Here is a 15,865-nt window from a genome sequence, read left to right as displayed (position 1 = left end):
TAGAGTAAAATCAGGGGTTGCTGGACAACTCAGTTTGAAGGGCCAGAAGGGCCTATTCTTCACTGTATGTCAATAAATAGAAATAAATAAATAAATAATTAGATAGATAGATAGATAGATAGATAGATAGATAGATAAATAAATGAAGATGTCCAAAAATTGCCATTTTTTGAAGTGTAATCACTGCTGCAATGTTGGGAAATAGAACAGCCACTTGCAAAGTGACTTTTAAGGAAATAGGAAACACAAAGGAAGAAGACCAAAGTCAGCAAGTGCAGAAGTGGAGGCCATCGGCTGAAGTTTTACATCTGCGAGTCTGTGAATCCACTGCCAAGTCAACGGCCCGACGTCTGGGAAAAGTCAAATCCACTGGAGTCCATGTGCCCAGAGACAGTCTGTCCTGGTGTTGGAGGCCCATTTGTGTATCTGAGTAGGTGGGTGGGAGGGATGAAAGGAGGCTGTTGTTGCGTGTGTTGTTCTGCTGAACAATGTGGGCATGCTTTCTTGGCGCCGGAATAGGTGAAGATACTTGCTGGCAGTCCTCAATACATCCTTTGACTGTGTTGGTTGTTGACGCAAAAGACACGTTTCACTCTATGTGATAAATGAAGTAATCTGAGTATCTGAGCCACTTTGCACACAGCAAGCTCCATGAAAGATCCAGGTCAGAATGACCTGTTATTAATTGTTATGCTGGATAAAGGAAAACTGTCGGTCGGAATACAGGAGAGAGCTCCTTGGTTCTTCTTTAACTGGTGAACTTGAAATCTTTAATGTCCACATATAAGGGCAAGTTTAGATATTGTCTTTGATAGATAGCACCTCAGACAATTCAGCTCTCAGTATGAATGTCACACTGAATCGTCAGCCTGGATTATGTGATTAATTCTCCGCAGCAAAGTGGTCGAACCCGTGAACAAATTCAGCTGCCACTGATCAGAGATTGATAAATGCCCACGGGAGGCAAGAAAGGGATTAATTCATGCACGTTCAAACACAATTTTACAATAACGTTTTACAAAGACAGGAGGAATGAACGTGTTTAAATAACAGTTTTGAAAAGATAGTGAAATGGAATGGAGTCAGATTTGTCATCTAAACTTATTTATTTAGAGACAGAGCAGGGTAATAGGTCCTTCCACCCCAATGAGCCCACACTACCCTATTACACCCATATAACCAATCAACCTACTAACCCATATGTCTTTGGAATGTGGGAGGAAACGAAAGCGTCTGGACAAAACCCAAGAAGTCACAGGGAGGATGTACAGAACCCTTACAGAGAGCAGCGGGAATTGAGCCCATGTCACAGACAGCCTACAGCTTTACGCTAGCCACTATTCTACCAAGCCCCATACCTATGTATGAGTGCATTTCCAGCCTTATCATGAAACTTTCCTATTGAAAAGGCTGGAGGACTGTAGATGCCAATACAATTCATTGAGGCCATGAGGTATTGTGTGGGAAATGGGAATAATATCACAGTCATAGAGTCATACAGCATAGAAACAGGCCATTTGGCCCAACTCGTCCCCGTCATCCAGGATGCTTATCCAAGCTGGTCCAATTTGCCCCATGTACATCTAAACCATTCCTGCATATGTGCTGTACCATGACGTAAGCCTTATCGACTAACTCAATATTTTGCATTCATTTGAACATAAACAGAAAGTTAGAATGCAATCGCCTCTGGGAGAAAATCCTACAGTTGCATCAGGGCACCCTGTTTTAAGACAGAAATAATTTTTTGGAACACAGTAAAGGCGGTTTTATGCACATCTGCTTTATGATATACAATCACTGGCTGCTCAGTACACTACAATACCTAATAAAGTGGTCTGTGAATGTATGTTTGTGATCTTCTGTTGTTGCAGGCCATCCACGTCAAGGTTCTGTGTGTTGTGTTTTCAGAGATACTCTTCTGCACACTACTGTTGTAATGTGTGGTTATCTGAGTGACTGTCACTTTCCTGCCAGCTTGAACCAGTCTGGCTATTCTCCTCTAACCTCTCTCATTAACAAGGAACTTTCACCCACAGAACTGCCTCTCACTAGATGTTGTTTTTTTCATTTCTCACACCATTCTCTGGTATTTCTAGAGACTGCTGTGTGTGAAAATCCCAGGAGATCAGCAGTTTCTGAGATACTCAAACCACACCATCTGGCACCACAATCATTCCACGGTCAAAGTCACATAGATCACATTTCTTCCCCATTCTGATATTTGGTCTGAACATAAGCTGAAGCTCGTGACCATGTATTGTTTAAGGCACTGAGTAGCTGCCACATGCTTGGCTGATCAGATATTTGCTCTAACACACAGGAGTACCTAATAAAGTGGCCAGTGAGTCTTCATTACCCTGACTATCCTTACTGCCTGAAATAAGAGTTGTTCCATTGCCAGCACGAAGATCCATACGCTTGACAAAAAAAAAACCGAAAGAAATACCTACATGGATATCATGGTTTGATCTTTCAATTGCTCCAGGGTAATTCTGTTTCAGGCAAAATAGTTATAAAAATTTATCACTTTGCAGCGTCAATAGAGATAAGGTAACCAAGGGTTTTAAAGACATCAGTCAACAACAAAGGGCTGCAATGGTGTAGCTAGTAGAGATGTTGCTTCACAATTCAAGAACCTCAGGTCCAATGCTGAGCTCCAGAGTTGTCTGTGGGGAGTTTGCGCGCTCTCGTTGTAACTGTAGGTTTCCTCTAAGTTATTCGATTTTTCCCCACATCCCAATAATGTGCAAGTTGATTGAGTGATAAGCAACTGTAAATTGTCCCTAGTGTGCAGATGAGTCCTTCAGGAGAGCCACAGCCTTGTCATGGTTTGGAGACTTACGTGCCTCAATGATCAGGAGAGCTAAGCTGGATGGAGTCAGGACCTTATGCTTTGGCTCCTGGTAGGGTCACCCATGTCAAACAGGTCAAAGGGTAGAGGCCAGATTCAGAGTGGTCCACCGGGTCTCCATGTTCAGGGGTTCATCTCAGAGCTAACGACCCTGACTGGTAAAACAAAACTGTTATGGAAACAGCAATGAAGAATCCTTCTACACCTGAGTGCGACGGTATTCCTGGGTCTCTGCCCAGAACTTACATGACTGGCAGCAGTGAAAACTGAGCTACCAACATGATGAAGGAAGCCTAAACATTGACAAAGATGGAGGATCTTCATTGCTGCCCTAACTGCCAATGGCATAACAGGCAGTGGAGAAAGTGCAGAAAGAGTGCTAGAATCAGGGATGGGGTAGGGGTTGGGTGGGGGAAGATTGATGGGAATTAAGGCATCTGTTAGTCTTGCGAGACCATGGATCTGCGTCTGGAAAGTCTTCACTCTCTAGGCCGCAGGCCTGGGCAAGGTTATATGGAAGACCAGCAGTTGCCCATGCTGCAAGTCTCCCCTCTCCACGACACCAATGTTGTCCAAGGGAAGGGCATTAGGACCCATACAGTTTGGCATCAGTGTTGTCGCAGAGCAATGTGTGGTTAAGTGCCTTGCTCAAGGACACAACATGTTCCCTTGGCTGGGACTCAAACTCATGACCTTCAGGTCGCTAGTCCAATGCCTTAACCACTTGGCCACGTGCACACGATGGGAATATGGGCGAGAATAAAATAGGTTCAGACAGGTAAGAATAAATGGACTCAAGGTGCTCTATGGGTCCATAACAAACATAGCCTAATAGGTGTAGAGAGGTGCAACTAGGAGAAGAGCAACAACTATCGAAACACAAGAGATTCTGCAGATGCTGGAAATCCAGAGTAACACACACACAAATAATGCTGGAGGAACAGAGTAGGTCAGGCAATTTCCATGGAGAGGAATAAACAGTCGACATTTTGGGCCAAGACCTTTTACCAGTACTGGAAAGGGAGGGGGGAAGGAGCCAGAATAAGAAGGTGGTGGGAAAGAGTACAAGCTGAAAGATGATAGGGGAAATCAGGTGAGGGGGAAGGTGGTTGAATGGGGGAGGGAAGATGAAGTGAGAAGCTGGAAGGTGATAGGTGGAAGAAGTAAAGGACTGAAGAAGCAGGAATCTGATAGGAGAGAGGAGTGGGCCATGGGAGAAATGGCAAGAGGAGGGGCTCCAAAGGGAGATGATGGACAGGTGAGGAGAAGAGAAGGTGTAGCAGGGGAACCAGAATGAGGAATGAACAAAGAGAGAAGGGGAAAGGGAAGAGATTAGAGAAGTTGATATTCATGCCATCAGAATGGAGGCTACCCAATTACAATATGAGCTTTTGCTCCTCCAACGTGAGAATGGCCTCATCAAGGCAGTGGGGGAGGCCATGGACCAACAGGTTGAAATGAAATTATTTGAAGGTACTATATTAACTGTAAAGTATTTTCATATATCCTAAATTTGTAAAAGTGCTTTAGATTGTGAACCTTTATTTATGTGTAAAGTGCACTGCCAGCAATCATTCAATACGAATGGCTACCTGAGGCCTCTGAAGCCCAAAAGGACAGGTTGAAAGCATTCAGGAATGGAGAAAACCTTCCACAAGGGAAGTGTGAGGAAGGCTTGTCTTTACGACAATGGTAGTGGTGTAAGGAAATATCCCACTGTATCACACTTAGACAAAGTGTTTAAATAACAGATGACCAGCATCTTCCTGAGCCTGATTAGTTTAACACCATTCCTGGCACCCGCATCAGTGGTAGCATTTCCTTCAACCAAAAACAGAGTTGATACAAGAACCAAAAACAATATCAAGTGAAACTATGAAATGCAAGTCAGATTTAAAAGCTTAATAGGTAGCAAAAAGAAAGTTATCCAAAATTCAAGATTAGAGATTGTTTAATGTCATTCCCAGAACACAAGTGTAAAGGAGAACAAAATAATTGTTACTCTGGAACTGATGCAGCCCAAAAAAAACACAATAAGATTAACACCACACTAATAAATATACAATCAATATAAATGCATAAGATAGCTTATATCTTGTTATGTTCATAAAATGATGCTAGGTGTGTCTATACTAAGGTAACTAATAAGAAATTGTAAATAGTGGTGGTGTTGGGAGGGGTGTGGTGGGGTGGGCTCATTGGGGAAGGTGTTGATCAACCTTACTGCTTGAGGAAAATAAAAATAACTCTTTTTGAGTCTGGTAGTCTTGGCATGGATGCTGCATGGGACAAAGAGCCCATGAGCAGGGTGGGTGGGATCCTTCATGATGTTACAGGCCTTTTCTCCAGCACCTTTCTGTATAACCGTCCTTGATGGTGGGAAGGCTGATGCCAGTGATGCGTTGGGCAGTTTTGACTAGAGCCTTCCTGTCTGCCATACTGCAGTTTCAGTATCATGCAGCGATGCAGCATGTTTAGGAGACTGAAGATTGAAGCAATAAATAAATCAGAGGTCATCTCCGCTTGGAAAGTGTTTTCCACAAGTCACTGAATACCTGCACTCTCCTGCTAGCTGCTACTTCATGTCAAAATCATCCAGACCTGCTTCCAGCATCAGACATATCTCGTTGATTCGACCTGCAGCATAAGCGCATGGCAGTGTTACTGCAGAAATTGATTGTCAGCAATGACATTATAATTCCCATCTGTTAGCTGTCGTCTATTTGCAGATTTGCAAGCAGGGAAACAGATGATACAGGGCCCTTGCCTGGCACGAGTGACGAAAATGAGTATCAGTGTGCTCATCAACATGACTTTTATCATAATGACTACACATTTTTCCCCTGCCAGCAAGCAACTACCAATAATTACTGATTTTTATAATCTTCCATTTCCACTGCCTCAATTTTCTCTCCTCGTCTCACAGACGCTGCACTTTCCATCGGCCAATATCATTTACACTGTGAACTTAGAGTAAGTCTTGGCAGGGTATTTGACCATTACAGCTGGACCCAATCCTCTCCTCAACCCGCCTTAACTCTAGCAATCATGAAGAGAAATTGGACCTCTCATTAAGATCTACATTCCTTGATTCCAATTATCATTCTAAGAGATCACTGCAAATGCTAAGCAAAGTGATTCAGCATAGTGAGACATTGATAACTGAGCAACTGGAGATATACCAAGTTTCAGAATGAAACTTTACCACCTTTCTGGAGACATCCCCTCAGTATTCTGAGAACCATATGATTAGTAATGAAGTATTTGGAGGTACAATTTTGTAAGATCCTCTACTGGTAAAGGCACATCCTCCTCCTCCTGACTACTATCCTTTGTAAATAGTAAATCAGTGCTCTTCCACATCTCTTTGACTATTTCAAACAAGAGCTCATCTAAACACCTACCCTTCACATTAAACAATATTACCAATGTTAAATCTCATACTATGGGATTCACCTTTGATCAGAAACTCAACTGAACCAAGCACAAAGTTCTCAGTCTATCAGAGCATGTTAGAGGGTAGGTGTTCTGTGACAAGCGACTCACCTCCTAACACTTCAAGTCCTTTCCATTATCTTTAAGACAAAGATGGGGTGCAATGGAATACTCTCAAATTGCCTAGATGGCTGTGTCCAATGTTACCCTAAGCAAGCAACTACTTAAATGGCATTTAATTTATCACACTAAGAGTTCATTCCCTCCACTACCAATGCAGAGAGGCTGCAATGATCACCATTCACAAAATGTGCTGCCCATTACTCACCCAAATCCACAACCTCAACTATCAAGAAGAACAGGATCAGCAGACAAACAGGAAACATCACTTGCATGTTGATTTCCAAGAAGAACACTGTCTCTTTGTTGGGTCCGAATCCTAGAATTATCTTCAGCAAAATACTGTGGGAGTACCTTCACTAGAAGTACTACAGTGGTTTAAGAAAATAGATCACCACCATTTTCTAAGGAGCACTTATGAGTGGACCATGAACATTGGCCAGCTACAATAACGTTCTTATAAATAAATCTTATAAAATAAATAAAGTCAAGGAAACTATCAGATTCCATTTTCAGTCTGAGCAATCTACCATTTTGACTTTTCTTTTTTTTTATCTTAAACCTTTCCAAGCTCTCATCCTTCAAAGCTCTAGCAACACAGACAAAATACTGGATGAACTCAGCAATCAGGCAGCATCAATGGGAATACTTCTAATCTTCTGAGTTTCTGCACTAATCCAATTCTGTCCTTTTGATCGTCTTTGACTTTAATTACTCAGCCCTTGGTTTCTAGAGAACTTCACTCTGAGATTCCAATCACTAAACATCTCCAATCTGCACCTTGTTTTCCTTCTTGAAGATTCTCTTTAGAATCTATCACCATACCAAGTTTTGATAATAATAACCAATTAATTATTTTATAGTTTGTCTATTTCAATTTGATATAATTCCAGAGAACATTCCATTGCAGTCAGATTTATTTGATCTCATTTAGACCTGGGGCTCCAAGGAAGCTGGGAGTTCAAAAGCACCCAACATACCACATTCGAGTTAAATGGTAAGACTCAGCATACCACAAAATTTGACTCTCCTTTATGAGGCATGCTTATTACTTGCCATTTTTGCACCTTCTTATAACATTCTCTTTGTAACTCATTTACACTTAAGCTTCTGGAAGGCTCACATTCAAGCTGCATCGAGAAAGGAGAACTCAGCTATACTCCCACTGTCCTTACACCATTTCCAATCAATCAACTGGAATACAAATGCAATTTTATTTTGATACCCAGGATAGGCGTGAGGCTGTCTTGATGACACAGCAAACGTCATTAACGTTTTGTGTTTATGGAAATGCAACAAGTTGGTGGAGATTGGAACTCTTCCATTCTAGGAAGTTGATGAAAATACTGGGTTCTTTTCAGGAAACTGCTATTCTCGGACTCTTCAACAGACCTTTTGTATGATAAAAAATAAACTCTTGATCTCCCAGTCTACCTCACCATTGTTCTTGAACTTCATTTGTTTACCTGCACTTCACTGTCTCTGTAGTTGTAACAATTTACTCTGCATTTTGTTTTCCTTTTCACTACCGCTGAGTACAATATGAATATATTCAAGTTTGCTGACAACACCACTGTCATAGGCTGAACCAAAGGTTCAAATCAGCATATAGGAGGGAAGCCCAAAATCTGGCTGAGTGATGCCATAACAACAACCTCTTAGTCAATATCAGGAAGAGCAAGGAGCTGATTATTGACTTCAGGAGGAGGAAACCAGAGGTCCATGTGCCAGTTCTCACTGGAGGATCAGAGTTGGAACGGATCAGCAACTTTAAATTCCTTAGTGTTATTTTTTCAGAGGACCTGTCCTGGGCCCAGCACTCAAGTGCAATTATGAGGAAAGCATGGCAGCACCTCTATTCCCTTAGAAGTTAGCGAAAATTTCACATTACATCTAAAATTTTGACAAACTTCTGTAGATGTGTAGTGGAGAGTATATTGACTGGCTGCATCACAGCCTGGTATGGAAACACCAATGCCCTTGAATGGAAAATCCTACAAAAAGTAGTAGTTACAGCCCAGTCCATTGTGCACATCGAAATTAAACGTTGTCACAGAAAAGCAGCATCCATTATCTGGACCCCTCCACCTAGGGCATGCTCTCTTTTCACTGCTGCCTTCAGGAAGAAGGTACAGGAGCATCAGGACTCACACCACCAGGATCAGGAATGGTTATTACCCCTCAACCTTTAGGCTCTTGAACCAGAGGGGTTAACTTCACTCATCTTCACTTCATCATTGAAATGTTCCCACAACCTATGGACTCACTTTCAATGACTCTCAATCTCATCTTGATGTTTATTATTTATTTATTATTAATATTATTTCTTTATTTTTGTATTTGCACAGTTTGTTGTCTTTTGCACACTGGTTATATGACCAAGTTGGTACGGACTTTCATTGATTCTATTATAGTTGTTATCCTATTGTGGATTTATTGAGAATGTTGGCAAGAAAATGAATCTCAGGGTTGTATGTGGTGGCATATATGTTCTTTGACAATAAATTTGCTTTGAACTCTGAACTTTGAATTATCTATCTGGATGTAAGTAACAATAACACACCAGCAACAAAACAACAACAGCCAAACAATATATTTCCTTTAGGTTCATTTTCTTGTGGGCATTTACAGGAAAATAAAGAACTACAATAGAGTTTGCAAAAAAAATACATAAACAAAAACTGACAAACCAATAATGTGCAAAAGAAGACAAATTGTGCAAAATTTTAAAAATCCATGTAATAATGACAATACATGTGACAATACTAAACCAATTTCAATTCCAATACTCCATCTGCTCCAACAGGTCGCTAATCTGTCCCTAGCACCCTAACAGAATTTCCGCTACTAGCTGACGAGAAACGCTCTAGCATGCCAATCGAGGGCAGTGCCATTCCTCTATTAAAATTTTCCTGGCAATGCAGTTTTTGCAGATGGGCATATTATGCATTTCGGATTCTGGTGTCCAAAGGAAGCCAAGGCAATTCTCCAAAGTCATTGATGAGTACATATCCCGGGGTCTGTAAATATAGTCTTAGGTTTATTGATTGCAGAAAGGAAATTCATTAGGAATGGAGCTCCAGATTGTTTTATTTTGAGGACTGCATTCTTTAACAACTAACAATGACAATAATCCTGAAAGACATTGGAGGATAAAGGTACAGGTTTGCATCTGTCCCTCTCCCAGAGTTCACGGCAGGAAAATGCACGCCTATTTTGAAACCCCAGGAAGAATGAACAGAGAAACAGTTGTAACTGAGCCCTCATGAAGAACCTCACATAAGCTTAAATCCATATCTTCACCTCTAAATTGTTGATTGATCCGCTGTGGACTTCAGATGTATTCAACTTTCTAAACCTGTAAAGATGAGTGGAAGTATTTTTAATACATCATATTTCATCGCCTCATTGGGTCTGATAACACTGTGCCACTAAAAAAGTAGTTTTGAGGTTCAGCTGAGAAATACCATAACCAATTTGCCCACAGGAAGATCCCAGAAACAATGAATCAAACAAGCAAATAATTTGTTGCAGCGACAATACCCTCATTCAATCACATTCACGCAATGAACATGCAAGAGGCTTCTGACTGGAAGAAACGGGGTAAAAAAGAAATGTTGGTTTCAGCCAGCTCCATCATGAGCACTATCCTCACACCATTGAGGATATCTTCAATTGGCAGTACCTCAAGAAGGTGCCAGCCATCATTAAGCATCCTCACCATCCAATACATACCCTCTCCTCACTCTCACCATCAAGTAGGAGGTAAATGAGCCTGAAGACACATACACAATGCTTTAGGAACAGCTTCATCCACTCTGTCTTCAGATTCGGAACAGACTATGAATCTATGAACACTACCTCACATTTTTGTTCTCTAATTTTTTAATGTGGGCACGTGACCACGTGGTTAAGGCATTGGACTAGCAACCTGAAGGTCGTGAGTTCGAGCCCCAGCCGAGGCAATGTGTTGTGTCCTTGAGCAAGGCACTTAATTACACATTGCTCTGCGACGACACTGGTGCCAAGCTGTATGGGTTCTAATGCCCTTCCCTTGTACAACATTGGTGTCGTGGAGAGGGGGGACTTGCAGCATGGGCAACTGCTGGTCTTCCATACAACCTTGTCCAGGCCTGCGCCCTGGAGAGTTAAGACTTTCCAGGCGTAGATCCATGGTCTCGCAAGACTAACGGATGCCTTACCTTAATTTTTTAAATCTTTCTTATTGTAACTTTGAGAATTTTTAAAATATATTGCACCGTACTGCTGCCACAAAACAACAAATTTCATGACACATGTCAGCGAAAATAAACCTGACTCTAATTCTGAGGCTAATTTTTTTCTTCAGTAGGGAGATTTAGTGCATAAGTAAAGAAGTTATGATACATCTTTATAATCACTAGTTTGGTCTCAGATGGAGTATTATATTCAATTCTGGCTGCCACGCAAGAAGAAGGTCAAGGCCTTGGAAGAGAAAGCAAAAATCTACATGAAAGATACCAAGGAAAAGGAATTCAATGGAAAGCCTGGAGAGGCTGTGATTGTATTCATTAGAGCAAAGAAGGTTACAGGAAATTTAAAGCAGGTACTCCAAATTATAAGCAGTGCAGATAGAATAAACAAAGAAAGGTTCTCCCTTCTGGAAGGCAATAATTGGCAAGAAAACTACAGAGAGATGAGGGAAATTTTATTCTCTGTCTTTGAATGACAGATTCAGATTCAGTCATAACTTGCAACAGGGAAAAGAGAACAAATACAGTACTTAAGAAAGAAGTCAAATCAAGTTTATTCTCATTTAACTATATACATATATACTGTCAAATAAGACATTTCCCCAAACCAGTGAGTGAAGCACTGAAATAACACATATAACACATAATAATTTATGAAATTAAGGATGAAATCTGCAGATGGATTACACATAAATAAACAAATTAAAGTGCATAAACTAAATATTGTAAGGTAAAAAACGGATTAACCAGTGCCACTGGATGTGATGCAGCAGGGAGTTCAGAAGCCTAATGGTCTGAGGGAAAAAATTAAAACTTTTATTTATTTATTGACAATAAATTAATAAATGATTAGGCCCTTCCAGCTCTTTGAGCCACTCTGCCCAGCAGTCCCCTGATATAATTGTAGTCTAATCACTAGGCAATTTACAATGATCAATTAACCTATGAAGTGATATATCCTCAGACTATGAGAAGAAACCGAACCATCCGGAGAAAACCCTTGCAGTCATAGGGAGAACGTACAGCCAACAGACTCAATGGGCCGAATGGCCTATTTCTGCTCCTTTGTCTTGTGATCTTTTAGGCAGCGGCGGGAATTGAACCCAGGTCACCTGCACTGTAAAGCATCATGCTAACCACTACACTGCTGTGTCACCCTTCTCAAAGCATGTGAAGACAAGAGCGGAAGTGGGGTTAATTGGATTGTAGGTTCAAAGGAGACCGCAGATGCCGAAATCAGGAGCAATAACCAGCCTGCTGGAGAAACTCAATGGGTCCTGTGTGGAGGGGGGTGGGGGGCAGGAATTGTTGATTTTTTTAATATTCAAAAACCTGCATAAAGACCTATACAGAGTTTTGACCAAAAACATCGATGATCCCTTACTTCCTACAGATGTTGCTCAATTCGCTGAGTTCCTCCAGCAGATTGATTGGTTCTGGAAGTTCAGAGGTTTGATGCAGGAAGAACGGGATACATTCTATAAGCTACGACTGCAGCTTTAACAATGTAGCATTCTTCCATACTGTACCATGAACCAGCTTGGATCATGTGCTCAGATCTCTGGAGCAAGAGATGAACTCACAGCCAGCTATTAGTTCTGATGATGGGACTCAGCCCGAACCATTAACACCTTATTCCTTTCTATAGATGCTGCCTGACCTGCTGAGTTCCTCCAGCATTTAAACACAAACAACAGGAATTCTGCAGATGCTGGGAATTCAAGCAACACACATCAAAGTTGCTGGTGAACGCAGCAGGCCAGGCAGCAACTCTAGGAAGAGGTACAGTCGACGTTTCAGGCCGAGACCCTTCGTCAGGACTAACTGAAGGAAGAGTGAGTAAGGGATTTGAAAGTTGGAGGAAATCCGACGGAGGATGAAATAACGGGTAGGACCATTACCTCCAACTTTCAAATCCCTTACTCACTCTTCCTTCAGTTAGTCCTGACGAAGGGTCTCGGCCCGAAACGTCGACTGTACCTCTTCCTAGAGATGCTGTCTCGCCTGCTGCGTTCACCAGCAACTTTGATGTGTGTTCCTCCAGCATTTTGTGTGTGTGTTACTCTGGATTTCAAGCATCTGCAGAATCTCTTGTGCTTAAGTGTAGGTTACGAGGATAATTGGCAGTACATTTTACTACTGTGCTATTCTAAGCACTAACATTTACATGTTTCTAAAACACAAGGAAAAAGAGCAAAAGAGCCATTATGTCATCTGCTACTTAATTAAGCCGCCTTTCTATCTTAATATGGCACCACAAAATAAATCACACATAATTAGTGAATTGCCATGGGATTGCTCACAGTCAGTTGATGAATGCAGTTTTTATATACAAAATTGTGATGGTATTGGGAGAGTTTAACAACTTGCTCCACAGTTCCGCCTACTGCCTACTGTGTTACAGGCAATAGTTTATATCCAGGAGTCCCATTCTAAATGTTTACATGAGCAGTTTCCATATTAAATGCTGGCATGAAAGGGTGGCCAAGAATGGCAACAGCTGAAATTTGAACAGCAAGTGTGTGACTTTTAATAATGTATGTGGAACTAAGACCTAAGGTAATGATCAGGTGAAGCAGGGTTAGAGAATGGAGCAGCACTCTCTTTGAATTCTTCACCCAAAACCATAAGTCATTTTGTTTTCATTTCCATCATACCATATATAAGAATAAGGTTTAATATCACCGGTATATGTCGCAAAATTTGTTAACTTAGCGGCAGCAGAACAATGCAATATATGATAAATAAATATAGAGAAAAAATGAATTGCAGTAAGTATATATATCTCTATTAACATGTTAAATTAAAATAACTAGTGCAAAAAAACTGTAATAAAAAGTAGCAAGGTAATGTTCATGGGTTCAATCACAAACAAATATCCTTTTTTCCCAGTCCTGCTGAAGGATCTTAACCCGAAACGCCAACTGCACGCTTTTCCATAGATGCTGCCTGGCCGGCTGACTTCCTCTGCATTTTGTGTGTGTTTCATGGGTTCAATGGCCATTTAGAAATCGGATGGCAGAGGGGAAGACGTTGTTCCTGAATCGCTGAGTGTGCGCCTTCAGGCTTCTGTACCTCCTACCTGATGATAACAATGAGAAGAGGGCATGTCCTTGGTGATGGGGTTCTTTAATAATGGATGCCACCTTCCTAAGGATATAAGGATTTAGAAGGATGTTGCCAGGTCTGGAAGACCTGAGCTATATGGAAAACTGAATAGGTTAAGACTTTATTCCTTGGAATGTAGAAGGTTGAGAGGAGATTTGATAGAGGTATAAAAAATTATGAGGTGTAAAGATCTGGTAATGCATGCATGCTTTTTCCACTGAAGTTGGATGGGACTTCAACTAGAGGCCATGGGTTATGGGTGAAAGGTGAAAAGTTTAAGGCGAACCTGAGGGGAAACTTCTTCACTCAGAGGCTCATGAGGGTGTGAAACAAGCTGCCAGTGTGAATTTCATGATAAGACTGAAGCTTAAGACCATAAGACATAGGAGCAGAATTAGCAGACTTGCTCCATTTTTATACTGACCACAGCATCTTAGCTTCTCATGCATACAATCAACTTGTCATAGATGTATATTCTTTTTGTACTGCATCTCAGCAAATGTGACAATAATAAGCCAATTTCAATTCTAGTTCCAATGCAATACACAAAAAATGCTGAAGAAATTCAGTAGGTCAGGCAGCATCTATGGAGAGAAATGAATAATCGATGTTTTGGGCCAAGACCCTTCATCAGGACAGGAAAGGAAGCCAGAATTTGTAGGTCAGAGAGGGGAAGGAATATAATTTGGCAAGTGATAGGTGAAACTAAATGAGGGTGAAAGTTGGTGGGTGGGGGGGGAAGTGCAGGATGAAGTCTGAGAGGTGATAGGTGGAAGAGGTAAAGGGTTGAAGAAGAAGGAATCTGATAGGAGAGGATAGTAGACTATGGGAGAAAGGGAACAAGGAAGAGCACCAAAGGGAGGTGATGGGAAGATGAGGAGAAGAGAAGGGGAACAGAAAGGGGTATGGAAAAATAGAGAAGGAGGAGGGGGAGAAATCCCTAGAAACTAGAAAATCGATGTTCCTTCCATCAGGTTGGAGGCTATCCAAATGAATATGAACAGTTGCTCCTCTAACCAGAGGGTGGCCTCATCATGCCTGCTGTCTTGACGTTTCCTTCAGTCTCCTGTGATGCTTCAGTTGGTGACACTTGCCGGGAGCTGGGTTGTCCAGCAAAGCGCATGTCTTCCAGACCACAACTGGAGACGTCAAAAAGTCAGGCCACACAGCAAGTCAGAGAACAAGAACCCACTGGTCATGGTGAACCATAGTTTGAGCTGCAGTTCAGATCATGGATTCTGACAGGACCCCAGCACCTTGGAAAGAAAAGAAAGGCATGAGAAAGGAAGAAGAAGCTGTTTCATCAATGAACTGGAAGAAGTTGCCTGGGTTTACCAAAGCCTCTGGCACCATCTTCATGAGCTTCCTTGGCTGAGCCATCAACATCGGTTGGAGCAAGACAGGCTATTGTTGATGTTCACACCTAGGATCCTGAAGGTCTCAACACTGATGATGCAGACGGGAGCATGTGCATGACGCCTCCTTCTTTCTGTAGTCAATGACTAGCTTTTTTGTTTTGGTGACATCGAGGGAAAGGTTGATCCCATGACACCACGCACTCTCTATCTCCTTCCTGTACTCTGACTCATCGCTATTTGAGATGTGGCCCACTGCAGTGGTGTCATCTACAAACCAAGATGGAGTTGGAGCAGGATGTGGCCATGCAGTCACGACTGTACAGGGAGTAGGGGGCTCAGGACACAACCATGTGGAGAACCAGTATTTAGAATAATTGTGACAGAGGTGTTGCTGCCTCTCCTTACTGACTGGTCAGAAAGTCAAAGATCCATTTGCAGAGGGAGACATTAACTCCCAGGGTCTGAAGTATGGCAATGAGTTTGGTTGGACTAATAGATTTGAAGGAAGAACTGTAGTCAATAAAAAAAATAGTCTGACTTAGCTGTCTTTACTCTCTAGATGCTCCAGAGATTGAGTGTAGGACTAGGAAGATGGTGTATGACCTAGACCTGTTTCCCTGGTAGCCAAATTGCTGTGGGTTGAGGTTGTCTGGAAGGATAGAATGTCACGAACAACTTCTTGATCGTAGATACGACAGCCACTGGGATGATAGTGATCTCCTTAAAACAGGAGGAAGCACAGTCTGAAGCAGGAAACG

Source organism: Mobula birostris, chromosome 26, assembly GCF_030028105.1.
Source record: "Mobula birostris isolate sMobBir1 chromosome 26, sMobBir1.hap1, whole genome shotgun sequence".
Classification (NCBI taxonomy): domain Eukaryota; kingdom Metazoa; phylum Chordata; class Chondrichthyes; order Myliobatiformes; family Myliobatidae; genus Mobula; species Mobula birostris.
Note: the sequence above shows the minus strand (reverse complement) of the source record.